This window comes from Lotus japonicus, chromosome 2 (genome assembly GCF_012489685.1).
Source record: "Lotus japonicus ecotype B-129 chromosome 2, LjGifu_v1.2".
In the NCBI taxonomy this organism is placed as follows: domain Eukaryota; kingdom Viridiplantae; phylum Streptophyta; class Magnoliopsida; order Fabales; family Fabaceae; genus Lotus; species Lotus japonicus.
The window spans coordinates 44441655-44461590 of NC_080042.1; the positions used below are offsets into that span (position 1 = coordinate 44441655).

The window sequence follows — 19936 nt, forward strand, 5'->3', positions numbered from 1 at the left end:
TAACGTGATTGAAGGAAATAAATTTCCTGATTTGAAAATCTGTTCTTGAATGCAAATAAGGCAGCTAAGATCATTAGGCAACTAATCAACAGATAGCATCGAATAAGAATATAAACAATCACCAATTTTTTTTTGAAAAAGGAATTAAAAAACAAATCCTGCTTTGAACATACCTGAGATGGCGATGAGGTCAAACTTGCAGCCACGATGAACTTGAGGATTCAGACACAGGAACTGCAGGAGGTCTGTGAAAATAATTCTGAAATTCTTGCACATTACTCAGCTGGAAACCGTGTGGGTGGTGATACTATGAAGTACCAAAAACAAACAAATATAAGCATAGCTGTTAAAGTGAATGGAATAAAGAAGATCAACTATCTAATTGAGAGGGGAAAATCCTAGATTTCAACCGATAAAATGGCAAGCATGAAGAAAAAAACAGGAATTAAGCTATCAGAAGACTGATTGTTAGTTCTCCACAAAAGAAAATATTCAAATTTCTAGCACCTGCTGCCTCATCCCGCAAATTTGTTGGACAAAGTCGAACTTGCAGTCGCAGACGAAAAACTACCATGGAATCTGTATCGGCCTGCAAAACCCAGATATCACAAATCAATATCCAATCAGGAAGAAGACTAAACATCTCAGAATTTCTCCTTCATGCTACATGAAGATCATAAAAGGGTTAGATAAATATTGACTTAGGATTATGCATGGAAAATAAATTTTAAAACGTATTATAAAGTTACCTTCCATTCGTAACTGAGTATTGGAACCCAATACTTGTAATTCAACCATGGGTAATCTTCATTTTCATGCATGGTGGAGAAACAAATTGGATGAACAAACAGGTATCAGAGAAGAAAATCAGAGAAGGAAATAAAGGAAATAGGACATGATAACCAATTAAATAGTATTTCATAAATGCATTAACTTAACTGCAAGATTCACTCCTTAATCTATGGAGTCATAATGTTTTTTAAATAAATTTTTGAAAAAAGTAAAAGAAACATAAAAGTCAAACCACTATTTAATTTCTCCTAATTGTTTTTACACAAAACCTTTTAGACTTTCAGTTTTGGGACTTGAGAAGGGTAAATTAACAGGGGAAGTTTCATAAAAAGTGCAGAATTTACCTGTATAAAAATGAAGTTTCACCTCTGAATCGATTTGGTCCAGCCGCGAGATTTCCTAACTGCTCTAATGAAAGTTTTTTGCTGCAAATATCAGAGTCTTTCAGAAATACCAACATGACTAAATCACTCGGAAATTTTATAAGCTTTCTATTTATTTGACACTGATCTTAACCCTTACCGAACAAACATAAAATGACATGTGGCGGAATACATTATATTGCAGGTACTATATTACAGTTAATCAGTTCTTAATAGACACTAAGAAACTTCAAAAATGTGGTATAGAATTGAAGTCCAGTGCTGTTTTATGAGAAGATATCCATTTTCCCCTTTACCTTTTTTAAATTACGATACTCAACAATCAGCTCTGACTTAAAAGAAAGTGATTTTTGATTCTACTGAATGATATACTAATACCAGTCACCAATAATGTAATTGATGGAAATAAATCAAAAGCAGGCAAAACCGTTCCAATGTTCCAAAGCCCCAAAATTCAACAGAAGGGTAGTTCAAAAATTGAAACTAATGTGAAGAAACAAACACTAAAAAATCATCCTCAACCAAGAGATACAAAATTGGAATTGAAATTAGGTAAATTAGGGAAGGGTGTGAATTTGAAAACCTCAGAATCCAAAGCCTCGCTGGGTCCAACATTTTCACGTTCTGCATACGAAAACACAAACAAAAAAAAATTTGTTAGTGATTGCTGCAAACTGAGAAGTAAAGGAGAAAATGCCTTGTACGGGACTGTGGACTGAGAAGAAATTAAAAGGTTTGCTTTTATTTGCACCCAAAATTGAAAGGCTTGCTTTTATTCGTACCTGAGAATTAGAGCTCCTAATCACATCCTGGATAAGACGAAATGGGTGTCATTTCGGGCAAGAATATAAAATCGTGATAAAAAACCATCAAAACAAACAGGAAAAAAAGTAGTTTCGTTTCACATAAACAAAATTGAAGACAAATAACCTTAAAATTAAGCGGATGAAGTGCGATTAGAGGTTAGAACCCTAAGAAATTGAAGAGCCTGCCATGAAGAGCGATCAGAATAAAAAAACCGCATACACCAAAACATGATAAATTCCATGGAAGGGAGGCGATGAGAGATGGCAGACAGGGGCGGCGGCCTGAGAGAAGGACGGAGAACGCGTTTTGATAATAGGAATGAAGGGGAAAGCGGTTTGAAAAACTGAAACGCAGAGAAGGAGAAAAAGTGAGAGTAGGGGAAAACGCATTTTGATAATAATTGCCATTAAAGAGATATGAGTGTAGGTTAAGAAGAAAGGTGTAGGATAATAGGAATGAAGGAATGCATGCCATGTAGGATTTTTTCATGTATTAACCAATCAGGAGCTGCCATGCAGGCGATGACTGAACTGAGATCTTTTCCTGAATGTATATACTATGGATACTTTCTCCATCACAATTTATAAGTCACATTACTCATTTTTATAAATTACTTTTCATGCAATGAGGTATTAGTAATAGTGGTAAAAAATAAATATTTAATGTTTCAAATCAAATGAATTATTTCAAAAAGAGTAATAATCTCTTCATTTCTTAGTAACTGCCATATTTATTATTTTTATTTTATTAAGGCTATGTTTGACATGTCATTTCAGCTAGCTTATAGCTTATTTGACTAGCTTAAAGCTTATATGACTAGCTTAAAAACTCTTTAAAAGTGTTTGGTAAAGGAGCTTATTATAGTAGCTTAAAGCTTATAGCTTATTGAATTTATTCTCTTTTTATCCTTATTTTCTTATTAAATCCCACCTTTAGCCTTATATATTTTATTATATTTAATTTAATAAAAATATAGAAAATTAAATAAGTAAAAATTAATATTATATTTTTACGATGATAAATGATAGGAACCCAATTCTTAGGGATAGACCCAATACTACTAGAGTTCATGGAAGTAAGAGGAAGAGGTGTAATGCACCAAATCAATTCCCACGAGAGGAATAACCACCTGTTGAGGTGGCATGAGTTGTGCTAGTAGTGGGAAAGAGAGAGATTGGGGATTATATAAGCATGTATTGCGTGAGAGAGAGGTTAGGCTTAAATTGGGTTTAGGCTTGGGAGAGTAGAGGCACTCTCGAATTGCTTCAGTTTCTTATCTTTAATTTTCTACTGTTATTTGTAATTCCTTAAAACACTGCTTCTGGCCATTTTCCAGAGGATTCAGTGCTCATCTATCCTATTTCATTATCAGTCACTGCGCTAATTTTCTGGTTCCTAACATTGGTATCAGAGCACCGATCTAGGTGCTGTGGTAGCCATTGATTCATGAAGATGTTTCCAGAATTTGATGGAAGAGAGGCTTATGGCTGGATCATCACGGTGGAGCAGCACTGGGAGGCCAAGGGAGTTTCCGAAGAGAAGAAATTCTCAGAGGCTGAGAAGGCTTTGACGCATGATGCGCTCTTTTGGTGGTACGACTGGAAAAGAAGAAATCAGAGGGCAACATGGATGGATTTTGTGATAGCATTACTGAGAAAATTCGAACCAGACTCTGATTCGTTCCTGCCAGATCCAGTTCAAGATACAGGGAAGGAAGAAACTCAGAGGGATGAAGACTGAATAGCCAAAGCCACCAACCTGGAACAGAGAAGAAATTGGTGTGAAGAATGGGTTCAGTTTCGTAGCAGTGGAGATGAACGGCTCGAAGATAACAGAATTTCAGAGAACATGAGAAGTGAGCCGATTCCGACGGAGATCGTCGTAACTACGACGATGAAAGAAGCGGAAGCAAAGTGGAACGAGCAACAACCACCACCTAAACCACCGAATCTGGTTTTAGAAGCAGGGGAATACGCGGAGGGGAATATGACCAAGGTTACGGGATGTCAAGATCGCGGTTCAGTTCCGGCAAGGTTCACCACCATGGCTAATCGGCGGCCACCACCCAAGCCGCCGAACTGGGTTTCACAAGCGGTGGCTGAGGAGAAGCAAACAGATGCGACCTTGGAAGAGGTAGCATCAAATGGGAAAAAGGATTGCGTTTTGGGAATCAAAACCTAGGAAAGGGTAAAATTGGAATTTCAACATTTGAGCTTCACTTTTGACCTAATGGGCCTGGCCTAACAGGTTAGTAGTTGTGTTGTAATACAAAATTTGCTTCAAAAACCTCAAGGTGCTCAGGGCATAATAGAGTGTTATTTAAATAACTTGGGCTCAGTGTTTGACACAAGGTACCATGGCCCAACAGTAAGTATACAAAACAAACCTATCAATAAAGGAAATTCTGAATTCAATTTGGCTCAAGTTGTGAACGCTACATACGGGGAACATGGGGCAGTTTCCATTCATCATCCTAGAACATCAATCATTCTTTCTTCTACTATTTCTTCAGCATATGAGAGTCAGTTAGAGCTACCCAGGCCTGAATTGCATATGGATGGGATGAGAAAAGTTATTCTAAGTAAAGACATTCCTAAGGGCGGAGTCGGCGAGGAAGTGAGCATGACGGTGGTGAACTTTGCAGAAGGGAAATTGAGTGAGCGACTACCACCACTAAGGCCGCCAGATCCAGTTATAAAAGCGGTGGCTGCCGCTGATGAGATGTCAAGAGAAGTGTACGGGAACTCAGCAGATTCCGATGAGAGGAATGGTGCGGTGGTGCATCTAACCCAGGGAGGAGAACATTTGGGGCACCAGGATTATGGGGCGGGTCCGACAGCGTTCACCTTGCCTACGGCGGCAAGGATAGACATCGTCGTTGCACCAACTGCAAAAACCAGAGAGAAGGTTGTTGTTGTTTTGCATTCTGGAGAGACAAGTGATTGGGGAAGTCTGAAGCAACCTGGATTGGGTCCCTCTCTCAGCCTAATAGTCTTAGACCAAGTGGTTAGTGATTGTCTTACCTCCACAAAATTGTTTGACAGATATTTACTTGCTACTGGCAATAAAGATAAACACGTGTTAGAGGGTGAGAATCATGGAGTAAAAAATATATCTTCTGAAGTTGAAAAAAAGACACATGCCCCTACTAGCAACATGTTTCATGTTGAAATGATATTTTTGAGCTTAGCCCAATTGCTAGGACACACTAGAGGAAGAGAAAAGGTGGGCCAAGCCCAAAATAGTGGAAAGGAAGTTGAAGCATGTCTACAAGCCCAAATTAATGAAAAGAAAAAGGAGTCTGAAACATTTCTACAAGTCCAATTTAGAACAGGGACATCCAATATGTGGGTTAAGGTTCTTTTGTCTAAATTGTTAAACCCAATTGTTGGTAATGTGATGAACTACCAGTTCATGGGTGCCATAGCACTGCTGGAAACACCACCCTATGATACTAAAATGGTGGTTGACACAGGAAGGGGTGCCAAGCGGCCGCCTCCAGAACCACCTGATCGTGTTGCTTGTATGACAAAATGGAAGAGATGAAGCTGGTTTTCTATAAGATTCATTCTGCAGGTACTGAGTTACATAGACTGAGGTGGGGACATGAACAAAATTGGAAGCATTGCCAAGTGATAGTCATATGTTGGGAGAATTTGAAGTTGCAACCTCATGAATTAGGGTCATTAGATAAGACATCCAATCAGAATTTAAAAGCTGATGTTGGCTTTAAGGGAAGTTGTGCTTTCTCATTTGCCTTGAGCTCTTCACATTGGAATCCTGGAGGTTGTTCTTACTTTTCAGGAACAACTTGGTCCACATCTTTTCAACAATGGGATCCAGGTGGTGGATTCTATAGTCCTTATTCAGATTCTGCAAGGAAGTGGATCAAAGGGAGGCTATTATAGATAACTTGGGGGGAAGCAACATACATTTAAGAAGGATTTTCCACATCCATCCTTGAGGACAAGGATGTTTTGAGGGGGGGGGGGAGTGATGATAGGAACCCAATTGTTAGGGATAGGCTCAATACTACTAGAGTTCATGGAAGTAGGGGTGTACAAGACCCGGCCCTACCCGCCCACCCGTCCCGGCCCATGTCTTTAAGGCCGGGTTGAACCCGGCCCGATCATTAAAAGAGATCGGGTTCGGGTTGATCTTCGAGTTACCCGACTTCGGGTAGGGTCGGGTTCGGGTTGATGCTCGGGTCACCTGGCCCGTCCCACATATATATTTTATAAAATTTTAATTTGTTATAATGATTAAAATGTGATACATGGTGCTCAAATTTATCTTACAATCTAGATGAGATTAAAATGTTTAATATATACCTTATGAATTAAATAAACGTTGGTCAAACTATGAACACTTTCATGCTCTAACAAGAGAAAATCATGTGTGTGTATTATGCATATGTGAGACAAGTGAATAAATGATCAAACAAAATGTAAACATCTCAAGTGCAATAGATTATGAAAGAATTGAATCCTTTTAAGTTATTTCTTCTAAAAAATAGTTCCAACTTATAACTCTTTTAGTATGTTATTATCTTTAAATTTTAAAATTAGTATCAAATAGTCTTAAACTTATTGTCCCTCGGGCCAACCCGGTCTCGTCCTACATAAACCCGTCCTAAATTGGACCCGCATAATGTCGGGTTGTTTCGGGTCTAGGGACGGGTTAGGGTCTATGAATTGACCCGATCAACATTTAGGGCCGGGTTAGGGTTAACCAAAACCCGTCCCAACCCGTCCCTTGTACACCCCTACATGGAAGTAAGAGGAAGAGGTGCAATGCACCAAATCAATTCCCACGAGAGGTTTAACCACCTGCTGAGGTGGCATGAGCTGTGCTGGTAGTGGGAAAGAGAGAGATTGAGGATTATATAAGCATGTATTGTGTGAGAGAGGGGTTAGGCTTGAATTGAGTTTAGGCTTGGGAGAGTAGAGGCACTCTCGAATTGCCTCAGTTTCTTATCTTTAATTTTCTAATGTTATTTGTAATTCCTTAAAACACTGCTTCTGGGTATTTTCCAGAGGATTCATTGCTCATCTATCCTATTTCATTATCAGTCACTGTGCTAATTTTCTGGTTCCTGACAATAAATAACTTGAGTAAAATTAAAATATTTAAAGTTATAATAATTTTTATATTAATATCATATATGTATTAATGTGAAAATAAAATAATGTTAAATATAATTTGACTGAAACATCCTTATTTAATATGAGTTATATGAAAGAGCAAGAATGAGAATCATTGGCCAATTAATTGGTGATAATTATGATTGGTGGAAGTAAGATGTGATACTTGAGAGATATAATATTAAATTAGGACATGAATGGAAGAGAATGAGATAAAGTGTTTTGGATATGTAAAACAACAATAATTTTGGAACAAAATAAAAAATTTAAAACTACAATAGTTTTGGAACAGAGGGAGTATTATCTAACTTCCTAATATATCATTTATCTCTCTTATTAATTTTGACCTTTAAATATTTCCACCACCATTATGTTAAGGGTAGAATTGGTAAAATCTGATTAATGCTCTCTCAAAATTGTAAAAGTGACAAGTAAATAAAATTAAAAAAGATCAAAATATTGTCAGATATATAGGGACAGAAAGAGTATTAGATAAAAAATAATTTCATAAGCTTCTCAATACCCTTCGAGTCAGTCCAATATCATCTTATATTAAATCCAATCTAAGTTAAACCCTAAAATTATCGGGTTGCTTTAAGTTTGGGGACGAGTTAGGGACGGGTTAACCCAATCAAAGTAGGGTAATTGTTTTTCCACCCCTGTCATCTAATTCCACCACCCCCACCCCTAAAGCGCGAAAAAACAAAAATACCTCTTTAAAATAAATAATGGAGTGCACGACTTGAGACTTCATTGCTACTCAAGTACTCAATTCACTGTTTTTGTATTCTTGCAAGTTGCAACTTTCTTTCAGTTTCTCTTCCCATTCGTGTTTCATTTTCGAGATCCAAAACTTCAGAGTCTCATGGCAATGCGATCACCCTCTTCCTCTTCCTTCAGTTATGGATTCACCTACGACGTGTTCCTCAGTTTCAGAGGTTTTGATACCCGCTACGGCTTTACAGGCAATCTCTACAAAGCTCTCGTTGACAATGGAATTAACACTTTCATTGATACTGAGGAGCTTCAAAGAGGGGATGAAATCACACCAGCACTAATCAAGGCTATTGAAGGGTCTCGAATTGCTATCCCAATCTTCTCAGTTAACTATGCATCTTCTTCATTTTGCTTGGACGAACTTGTCACCATCATTGATTGTGTCAAGGCAAAGGGTCGGTTGGTTTTTCCGGTTTTCTATGACGTGGATCCTTCTCATGTCAGACATCAAAGAGGGACTTATGCTGAAGCATTGGACAACCATGAGAAGAGGTTTCAGGATAACAAGGAAAATATGGAGAGGTTGCAAAAATGGAAGATGGCTCTTAACCAAGCAGCTAATTTGTCAGGCTCTCATTTCAAACCCGGGTACGCACCCGGCTTCACCCTCGTTTTTCCTTCTTAAAGCTTAAAGAGGAAAGAAATGTTTGTTTATCCTTTAACAATAGTTCATTGTATGTCAAACAATTTGAATTGGCATAAGTATCATGTATGGGTATGATGCATTTAAAACTGCTTTGCTCAAACTCAGACTTATTTGATTTGGCAGGAGTGCATTTGAATATGAATTTATTAAGAAGATAGTTGAAGAGGTCTCCAATAGGATTAGGCGCATGCCCTTACATGTTGCGGATTACCCTGTTGGAATCGAGTCTCAAGTGCTAGAAGTGATGTCACTTTTGGATGTTGGATCTGGTTATGGAGTTCACACAGTAGGGATCTACGGACTTGGAGGAATGGGTAAAACGACACTTGCTCGAGCTGTTTATAATTTTATTGCTGACCAATTTGAGAGTTTATGTTTTCTTCATAATGTGAGAGAAAGTTCAGCTAAGCATGGCTTCAAACATCTCCAAGAAAATCTTCTTTCCAAAACAGTTGGATTGAACATTAAGTTAGTGGATGTCAGTGAAGGAATTTCATTGATAAAGCAAAGGCTGCATCGAAAGAAGGTTCTTTTGATTCTTGATGATGTTGACAAATCAGAACAATTGCGTGCAATTATTGGAAATTCTGATTGGTTTGGCTCTGGCAGTAGAGTCATCATAACCACTCGTGACAAACATTTGCTAGCATCTCATGGGGTTGAGAGAAAGTATGAGATATATGGGTTAAATAAGAAAGAAGCACTTTAACTGTTTTGTTGGAATGCTTTTAGAAATGACAAAATCAATCCATGTTATGAGAATGTAATAAATCAAGCAGTAGCTTATGCTTCTGGCCTTCCATTGGCTTTGGAAATAATAGGTTCCAATTTGTTTGAAAAAAATGTAGAAGAGTGGAAATCTGCACTAGATCAATATGAAAGGATTCCTAATAAAAAGATCCAAAAGATACTTGAAATAAGCTTTTATGCTTTAGAAGAAGAAGAGAAGAATGTTTTTCTTGACATTGCTTGTTGCTTCAAAGGATATATGTTAGCAGAGGTTGAAGATATACTTCGTGCTCATCATGGAGACTGTGTTAAGTATCACATTGGAGTGTTGAATGAAAAATCTCTAACAAAGATTACTCGGGAGGGTGAAATTACACTACATGACTTGATAGAGGACATGGGTAAAGAAATTGTCCGAAAAGAATCACCAAAAGAGCCTGGAAAACGCAGTAGGTTATGGTCATATAAAGATATAGTTGAAGTTTTAGAAGAAAATACGGTAAGACTAATATTCATGCTACAGTTCTTTTCTCTTTATAATATTTAAATGTCTTTATATGCTTGTGTTGATGTCCTAACATATATGTGTTAATTTTGCTTGAATTGTCTTTTTTTGTGTTAAAAGGGAACAAGTGAAATCGAAATGATATATCTAGATTTCCCATCATTTGAAGAAGTAGAATGGGATGGAGGGGCTTTCAAGAAGATGAAAAACCTCAAAACACTTATTATTAGAAAATGTCATTTTTCTAAAGGTCCCAAGCATCTTCCAAATAGTTTAAGAGTACTGGAGTGGTGGAATTATCCTTCATAACATCTACCATCTGATTTTTATCCAAAGAAGCTGTCTATATGGAAGTTACCAACTAGTTGCATTACCACGTTGGAATTTCCTAGCTCATCAAAGGCAAGTTCAATAATAATTTTACATCCTTGATCTTTTGTATTTTTTAACCACTATTATTCATTTGCTTCTGGTTTCTTTTATCTTCTTTTAGCAGAAATTCACGAACATGAAAGTTTTAAATTTCAACGGCTGTCAATATTTAACACAGATAGCTGATGTATCTAGTCTTCCAAATTTAGAAAGATTTTCATTTAAGGAATGTGAGAATTTAGTTGCCATTCACCATTCAGTTGGGTTGTTGGACAAACTTCAACTCTTGGATGCTGAGGGTTGTCACCGGCTTAGAAGTTTTCCACCACTTAAATTGCCCTCTCTTCTACGACTCAAGCTTGCAGGTTGCTCAAGTCTTACAATTTTTCCAGAAATAATTGAAACTATGGAAAATATAATGAGCTTGATTTGTATGGAAGTTCCATAACAGAATTTCCATCTTCATGTCGGAATCTTAATCGACTTCGAACACTACAAATGAGTTGCTGGCTCCCTCGAAGAAACATTGTCATGATGCCAGAACTGGCTAAGCTGAGCGTCACAGATCCGATGGGACGAATATTGGAAATTCCAGATGAGGGTGAAGAAAAAGTGAGCTCAATGCTACTGGCTTCAAATGTAGAATTTCTTAGACTCCCACACTGCGACATGTCAGATGATTTTTTGGCAATTTGTCTAACATGGTTTGCTAACTTGAGAGAGTTAAGCCTACAGGGGAGTAATTTCACAATTATTCCTGAATGCATCAAACAATGCCGCTTTTTATGGAAGCTTGACTTGGATGATTGCAAGCAACTTCAAGAAGTTGAAGGGATTCCACCAAGCTTAAAATACTTATCTGCAAGAGAATGTGAATCCTGGAGTTTCTCGAGTAGAAGCATGTTACTGAATCAGGTAAGGTTTTGATTTGATTTGTTTTGTGAATCTATTTAATATGATATTAATATTATATGCTAAGCAAGCTTATGAGTTAAACCCTAAACTAACAGGAACTACATGAGGTTGGGAACACAGAATTCTTCTGCTTGCCAAGCCCAGATACCGGAGGGATTCCAGAGTGGTTTGAGCACCAGTGCAAGGGTCCTTCCTCGTCAATTTCTTTCTGGTTCCGCAACAACTTCCCTGACAACATACTTCTCTGTCTTGGTTGTCTACACCCGGCATATATGATTATGTGTACAGTAGACTTGATTGTTAACGGAAAGATTATTGTCTCATATTCGTCACCGTCTACAGGTTATACACAGCTTAGAATGCTAAGTGAAGAATCCAAATGTTATGTGGACAAAGCAGTTTTAAAAAATGAGTGGAATCATGTGAAGGTAATGATGAAGGAATTGATTAGCGTACCCGATGTTAGCATTGATATTGGGATCCATGTAGTGAAAGAGAAAAGTAGCATGGAGAATATTCGATTCACTGATCCTTATAAGAAGAGAAAATTAAACTTGAGCTTGCCACCACTTCCTGAGAATGATGTTAATTCTATTCCCTCGACCACTTATTTAGAGAATGATGTTGACACTGAATCATCACTCTCAATCACTCATTCTGATGTGAAGGACAAAGAAAGAGAAGACTCTTCTAACTTTGGGATCTTGATAATATATAAAGTCCGTCCACTAAAGTGGGTCATGTTGCAGCCTAATTTCCAAATGTCACATTTTCATTGGTTGATTTCACTTAATTTCCACATGTCAATTTCTTATTGGTCCAAGTCATTTAAATCGGCACATTTAATTCACACGGTTTTGTCCATAATTAATGCACATGGTTTTGTTCAGACAACATTCACACGGTTTTGACAATATACATAAATTAAAAATTGTCAATGACAATTAACAGAACTAAAAAATAGGCTTATTTGGTGATATGCTATAAAGATTCACACCGTTTTGACAATAAACATAAATTAAAAATAGTCAATGACAATAAACAGACATCTTAATAATAATAAAAGAAATCAGCCAATAAATGCTATTTTAAAAATGTTAATTTAACATAATAAAGTTAATTTGACAATAAATGTTATTTTCTTTATTTTTTTATGAAATTCAATAGGCATTTAATGGCCGAACCATTTGTCTTCTTTCATATTGACTATACACACGTTTTAAATGTAAATTTGTGTATTTTTTCAAATTATTAAGATAAGTCAAATTATTAGGACTTTGGGTTGATCAGTGAATATGATTCCATGAGGCTAAAGTTTCAGACTGCTGGGACATTGTACATTGTGGGCCCTTTGGGAAAAACGAAAGTTTTGAGTTCGAAGTTCATGAAGGTTATACTGTAATAACCGATGGATGGACTGGCCTCCGTTCATTCTACAATTTCAATTACAATTGTTGGGTACTTTTTTTTCAAATAAGAAAGTTCACTTCTAATATATCTATCTATACTGAATCTTTTGACGAAATTAAGTACCATGGTTGGCATGTTGTCACAAATCATACAAATCTTATGTTTCTTCGTGCTTTAGTTCCTTTCACTGACAACAGAGACATTCCTACTATAACAAAAGTGGGTAGCGGTCGCCTAACTTAGATGTCTTCTAACTTGAAACTGATTGCTTCATATGTAGTTTTTTTTTTAATATTTATCCGATGATCTTAATTTACACAGCAAAAGAACTGATCATTTATATTTGTTTATTTATTATTTTAGATGTCATAGGACATGTCGTGCAGAAGGATGAATTGAAGGAGACTGTCAAGGAAGGAGGCATCCAGAAGCGTATAGATGTAGTCCTAGAAGATTTGGAGTAAGTGTATCTCTATAAGCAATGTTTGTATTTATATAAAAGTGTTTAAATTAACATATAAAGCACTTTCCTGTAGGAAAAATCAAATTGTGTGTACTTTGTGGAATCAGTATGCTACCAAATTGCTTGAATACCTTGAAAATGATGATCCAAACTGTCTGGTTATCATCATACTGCAACTGTGCAAAAGGAAGTCATATTTTGGTAATTTAGTAACCCCTTCCTCTATAATGTGATTATGTTATCATATATCATGTGCTCATGTTGAAATTTCTTCAGATGTAAAAGGCATATCGAATGCATTTGATGGCACTAAATTGATTATCAATGAAGATGTTGAACATATACATGATTATAGAAGAAGGTTGATTTTCCTTTATTTTAGTATCATGTGCTTATTTTGTTTTCTACTTTAAAGTAGTATAAGTTTCTAATATGTTTTTTTTCTGTCAAGGCTCGAAGAGAAAGCAATTCCTGTTAACCAAATAATAACAGGATTCGTCTACAATATCGGAATCTGATGACATCAAGCAGTCTACACGATTGTTGATATCAGACATCATCGAAGCTACTCAGGTTTATAATATAAGAATGACTTTTTTTAACTTTTAATTGAATCTATAGTATTAATGGAAAACTATTTATTAATCACACACTTTCATTAGGAATGCTATGGATTTGTCATTGCAAAAGTTGTTGGCGTTGATTATTCTAAAAAATGGAATTACAAAGCTTGCCCGAAATGTTACAAGGCTATGGTAAAAGCTGGGGACACTAATTATTGTGAGAACTGTGACAAATTAGAAAAAGGAATAACCAGGTCAAACACTGTGCTTCTTTTTTAAAAGCGCAACATTTTATAGCTAACACATGATATGGTTAATGAACGTTGTTTTTCCGCTGTCAGGTTTAAATTACATATAAATGTTATTGATGATCACGGATCTGCCACATTTGTACTATTTGATCGAGTAGGATCCTTGCTGATGAACCAAACTGCGGAAGCACTAAAAGCATCCATGCCATAGGTTGTATTTTCGCATGTTGTGTCCCATGGGTTGTTTTAAGATGCAATATTTATATAACTGTTCAATTAATTCATTGTTACCCACAGGATGCTCCATCTTCTGATTCTTTGGTAGATAATGTTTATCTATTCAAAGTGGAGGTCACAACAAATAATATCAATGGGACTTATCAAAGTTATGTTGTTAAAAGAATTATCAAAGAGAAGTCATTTATTGACCAATTCAAAAGGATTCATTCAATTTAGGTGAATAATAAGTACAATAATTGGTTTTTACATACAATTTTTTTTTTCCTTTTGATGCTAAGACCATTTAATAATATTAATTAGGGATTTGATGACATGCCAAGTACATCTACTGAGGTTGAAAGGCCTGATGGTCTATGTCAATACATTGGTGACAATATGAAGGTGTGTCACATTATCGTAAATTATATTACATCCTTCATCCATATCATGTATAAAAGTTGTATCCTGATTTTTTTCATACAAATATAGGAAACCCCTGTGAGCAAACTTCAAGGTAAGCGAGATACTGAGGTCGTCGATCTTTCCGCAATTTCAGATGATGCTCCTACTCAAGGATCTTGCACAAAAAAACAGAAAAAAATTGGTGACCACGAACTAATTGATGGAGATCATGTGACAAATTCCGAGAGCGTTAAGTTGGTCGCAATTAAGAAAGAACCAGGGACTTGACGTGAGGACTCACGTCAAGTAGTAAAAAGCTGTGATCCAATTATCATGTTTTGAGTACCTTATTATTTGTGTTTTGCAATTACCATGGATCTTTTGATTTTTATATGTTTGAACCTCTCAGACAATTTTGATGTTTAATTTAAATTCAAGTATCTCCATTGCTACACTTTTTTTGACATTAGACAAAATTTGATAAAACATCACAAGAAGTTTATACGTTCTATTCGTCCTAATGTGTTGTTCATTTGATAAAACACACACATCCATTAACTCAAGGTTCTAACCCAATCCAAATGTAATGATGAGTTAGGTTTGCTAAAATAATGCAGGAACAAAATTTAAAAAAAAAAGGAGATTGATATAGCAACTGACCAATGCTGAATTAACGATGATTCAAAAGGAGAATAAAGTGGATTTCAATGATATCTATACAATGTGGAGTCCTTGATTTGTATATGAGCATCGGAAAAAAAAAACAAGAGAATAAAAATTAAAAATAGTGGCCACTTCAACTAATTTGTTTAACTGTGGTTTGTTATCACAAACAACACACTCAGTATTGACCAGAACATTATAAAAGTATAAAATTATAAAAATTATAAAAATAAAAAAAGATTATATACCAGAAAAATAAGATTTCGAAAATAAAATAATATTGCTTAAGATTTCGAAAATAAAAATTTAATTGCTTTAATTAATTACCATATATACGATGATTTTTTAAGATTTTTTCCGTTTCCTTTAAGCATTATTAATTATTGTAAATCAACAAATAGTTTATTCACTCTTATGGTTTGACTTAATGTAAACAACAACATAAGATGATAGAATAAAAACTGAACTAAATCAAATAAGTCAATAAAATAACTAATCTAAAAATATCTACATTTAAAATACTAATTTATTCCTTCCTTTTAAATTTTTGAAAACCTAAAAATAGCTATATATACACACCAGACTGCACTACACCACACACATGACACGTTTTCAGAGTTTGGCTTCCTACTCTTTCAAAATCTACTCTCTTTCTTTACATGTTTTTTTTAATCAAAGGCCAAATTAGAGCAAACAAGGTTGATATTTCCTCTTATAAGAAAAATAGCAACAGCGACAGAAAGAAGGTTAGGAGCGAATCAAGGTAGCCTCTTATAGATATCACAGTTGTCAGTAACACTGCCTCATCAATCCTGCATCCTTCTTCACATGGATAATACTGCAGGTGCATCTTCCAAAACAGGAAGAAGAAAAAGACATCATTCACAGCAAGGTAAGGCATAAAAAAAAGGTTGATTTTTGGTAGTGTGACATGCATCTGTATTCAAGTGTATTAAGTTTCCCTTTGTTGTAGATGAGAACAATCCTCCTCTATCTAATAGTCAAGCCAGTGTACCATTCACTGCCACGCCATGCTTACGCCCTCCCCCAAGACAAATAATTGCAAATGGTGAGAACAACTTTCACATCCCTCTAAGAAAGTAACATCATATAGAAGTATCAGAACAGTGAAGGGAGTAACATATGATACTTTTAAGGAAGCATGCGATCAATTGGGATTGCTAACAGATGACAAAGAATATATTGATGCAATTAAAGAAGTCTCTGATTTAGCTTCCGGAGAACAAATGAGGAAACTCTTTGTAAGGATGCTGATGATGAATTCAATATCAAAACCTATTGATGTTTGGGAATCATGCTGGCTACTCTTATCAGAAGGCATTCTACACCATAGAAGAAAAGAATTGCATAATTCAGGTACGAAATTTTACAAGTTATAATTAAGATTTGAAATGCTGTTATAATAAGTTAATTATTGCTTGGATTTAATTTAATTGAAATTCACAGCTTTAAAAAATTACACTGCGCAATATAATTAATGAATTATCTGTGAACAACATAAGTTATATTCGTTACAGTTAAAAACAAATTGTTAATCTTTATTCTCGACTGTAGGCCTACGAATCGCAGATGCTGATTTGAAAAATTTATGTATCATTGAAATTAAGAAGTTGCTTCAAAGAAATGGTAGGTCATTAAATGATTACCCATGTTTGCCAACTCCAGAATATGATGAAGTCTTGCAATTTGACAATAGATTTATTGTTGATGAACTAAACTATGACAAAGATGCATTAAAGGTACAATATGAAGAGTTGCTTAGTATGCTTACACCTGAGCAAATGTCTGTATATGAGAGGGTTGTCACATCTGTGTTGTCAAACTCAGGAGGCTTCTACTTTTTATATGGATATGGTGGAACTGGAAAGACTTTTGTATGGAACACTTTATCGGCGTCACTTAGATCCAAAGGTCTAATTGTTCTTACCGTTGCTTCTAGTGGCATAGCATCATTACTCTTGCCTGGAGGCAGAACATCTCATTCTAAATTCTGCATTCCATTAGATGCTACAGAGACCTCGACATGTAATATAAAGCAGGGAAGTCTACGAGTAAAGCTTCTACTTGAAACAAGTCTTATTATATGGGATGAAGCTCCAATGTTGAAAAAGTATTGTTTCGAAGCTTTAGACGTTACACTCCGAGATTTAATGAGGTCGAAAAATGAAGATAACGCCCATAAGCCTTTTGGAGGAAAAGTAGTAATACTTGGATGTGATTTAGACAAATACTACATGTAATAACTAGAGGAAGCAGACAGGAAATCGTCGAATCTACTATAAACTCTTCCTCATTGTGGAAACACTGCAAAGTTATGAAATTGACTAAGAACATGCGCCTAACCGCAGCTGAGACGGCTGATGAGGCAAAAGAAATCAAAGACTTTGCAGATTGGATTCTTAAAATTGGAAATGGCGACCATCCAGATTCCGGAGCAGGAGAGTACGAAGTCCAAATCCCGCCAGATCTGCTCATCCCAAATAGTCCTGACCCATTAATGGAATTGATTAGATATACATATCCTGACCTTGCGAACAAAATGAAAGACCCTCATTTCTTTCAAGATAGGGCAATATTGGCCCCTACACTAGAGGCTGTTGAAATGATAAACATATACATGCTTGAGATGATAGCTGCACCAGAGCATGAATATCTGAGCTCCGACTCTGCCTTGCGATCTGATGAGGATTCTGAAATCCAAGGTGAGTGGTTTACCACCGAATTTTTGAACGACACTAAAAGTTCAGGAATGCCTAACCACAAACTTTTATTGAAAGTTGGTACTCCAATAATGCTTTTGAGAAATATAGACCAAGCAGCAGGTTTATGCAATGGAACCAGGTTAATTGTGAACGAACTTGGTGAACGTTTTATTGGTGCAACTGTTATCACGGGAACAAATGTCAATGACAAAGTGCACATTTTAAGAATGGACTTGGTTCCTTCTGATTCCAAATTTCCAATTAAATTTAGAAGAAGACAGTTTCCAATTGCAATATGCTTTGCTATGACCATAAACAAGAGCCAAGGACAAACACTATCTCAGGTTGGCCTCTTCCTTCCGAGGCCCGTCTTCACTCATGGTCAGTTATATGTAGCTCTTTCTAGAGTACGCTCAAGAAAATGTCTTAAACTTTGTATACTCGACGAGGGGGGCAAACAACAGACCAGTACTGTAAATGTAGTGTTTAAGGAAGTTTTTGGAAATGTTTGATGTACACAACACAATTACAATTACAATTATTTATTTCATTTTTCTCTTCATCTATCTTTACAGAGTTGTCTTATACAAGAATAGCTTATTTATTTATTAAAATATTACAACATAAAATTTCCGTGCAACGCACGGGTTACGGAACTAGTTCAATACAATGATTTTAATTCTGACCTAGGATGCACGAGTACGGGTACGGTACCGGATACGGGTACGGTACCGGGTACGGGTGCAGCATTTTTTAAAAAATTATGGGTACGGGTACGTTAGTATATATATATATATATATATATTTAATTATTATATTTTCAACATATTAGGAGAAAATCTGTACAATAAAATCTTAAAATTCACATTGTTCTAAAAAATAACAAAGCAAATGGAAGAAATTGAGATTTTTACATGATGCAAGAAAGAAAACTCAAAATTGAGTAACTTAAATTGACTAATAGATTGATGCAAATTGAAGATATTAGTAGAGTATATAGGCTTTTATGTGTAATAGAAGTAGAGATACAAAAAAGTACCCAAATGATACCAAAAAACTACCCAATCAAATTTCGGTATAGATTATGTATGCATTTTTAAGTACCCATGAAGTACCCAAGAGTACAAGTACCGGGTACGTACCGGGTACGGGTACGTTGACCAAACTGGAGTACCCGTGCATCATAGATTCTGACTCATTGCTCTCAGGCATGGATTTTGACGTGGATGAAAAAGGTATTTTGCAATTCCAAGACTTTACCATGCAATTAGTAATAACCTTTGAAGATAACTCATGTAGATTATTCACATGTCATGTTTAACTAAGTATACCAATCATTTTATACAAAATAGTTTTGTAGGATATGATCTGTTTCACTATGTATGTGGACATTACTTTATTTTGTGATAGATATTTTTTAGCATAATGTAATGATTAAATTTTATTACTGTAGTTCAGAATCCATATCTAATTGTATCTTGTTTCTAGTAGCCTTCTGGAGGAGGGGTGAGAGCTAGATCATATCACTGGCTGGGCGACAAAAGATGCTGCTGTTGGTCATCCAAGTCCTATAGTAAATATACCATTTTTCAGCCATTACCTTCATTCATTTTGCAATTTTCTCCCATTCTTCTTCTTCAGTTTTAACTTCAGTACCAGTTAAATCAGATATGTTTTCAAGATTTACAATTTTATACTTGGGCTGCACAGTTTTTTATGACAACTGGTATAGTGCTATGCTACCTGACATCTTGCATCCTTTCCTCGTTCTACTAATTGCTAAAAATTAACATATCCTTGTGCGTACAAATCCCTTATATTTTGATCATCTACACTAAGAAAAGTCATAAATGAATTTTACAAAAATAAGTTTCTTGTGAAAGTGATTTCTCTCGTTACTGGTCTCCAATGCTGGTAGAAGAGAGATTAGGTTACTCCTTTATGAAGACCAACCAAAATCAGGTTGGTTTAAATACAAACCATAATCTTCATTGTTGCTGGATCAGGTTAATGTGATTCTCTCTATATTTCATTCTTTCAAAATAAAAGAACTCCAATAAAAAAGGAGGAGCTCAAGCAAAAGATATTTATGAACAGCTTCGGTTTGATTGATGGTAGTATTTTGTAATTCTATTTATCATGATGTGCATGATTTCTTGCTGACTATTATTT

The 19936-nt window shown here is 35.7% G+C and overlaps 1 long non-coding RNA gene and 2 pseudogenes across 1 annotated transcript; 2 read left to right on the forward strand and 1 right to left on the reverse strand.

Annotated features, from left to right (window-relative positions):
- Positions 1–155: 155 nt before the first annotated feature.
- On the reverse strand, positions 156–2380 carry LOC130738085 (uncharacterized). Its single transcript, XR_009019206.1, has 7 exons — positions 2106–2380; positions 1958–1984; positions 1759–1799; positions 1137–1217; positions 750–805; positions 508–589; positions 156–307 (listed from the first exon to the last, which is right to left on the reverse strand). It is a non-coding gene; the product is annotated as an uncharacterized LOC130738085 (long non-coding RNA).
- A 5611-nt stretch (positions 2381–7991) lies between these two features.
- LOC130736478 (TMV resistance protein N-like) lies at positions 7992–14666 on the forward strand (annotated as a pseudogene).
- Positions 14667–15869: 1203 nt separating this feature from the next.
- On the forward strand, positions 15870–18276 carry LOC130736479 (uncharacterized; annotated as a pseudogene).
- Positions 18277–19936: the final 1660 nt, after the last annotated feature.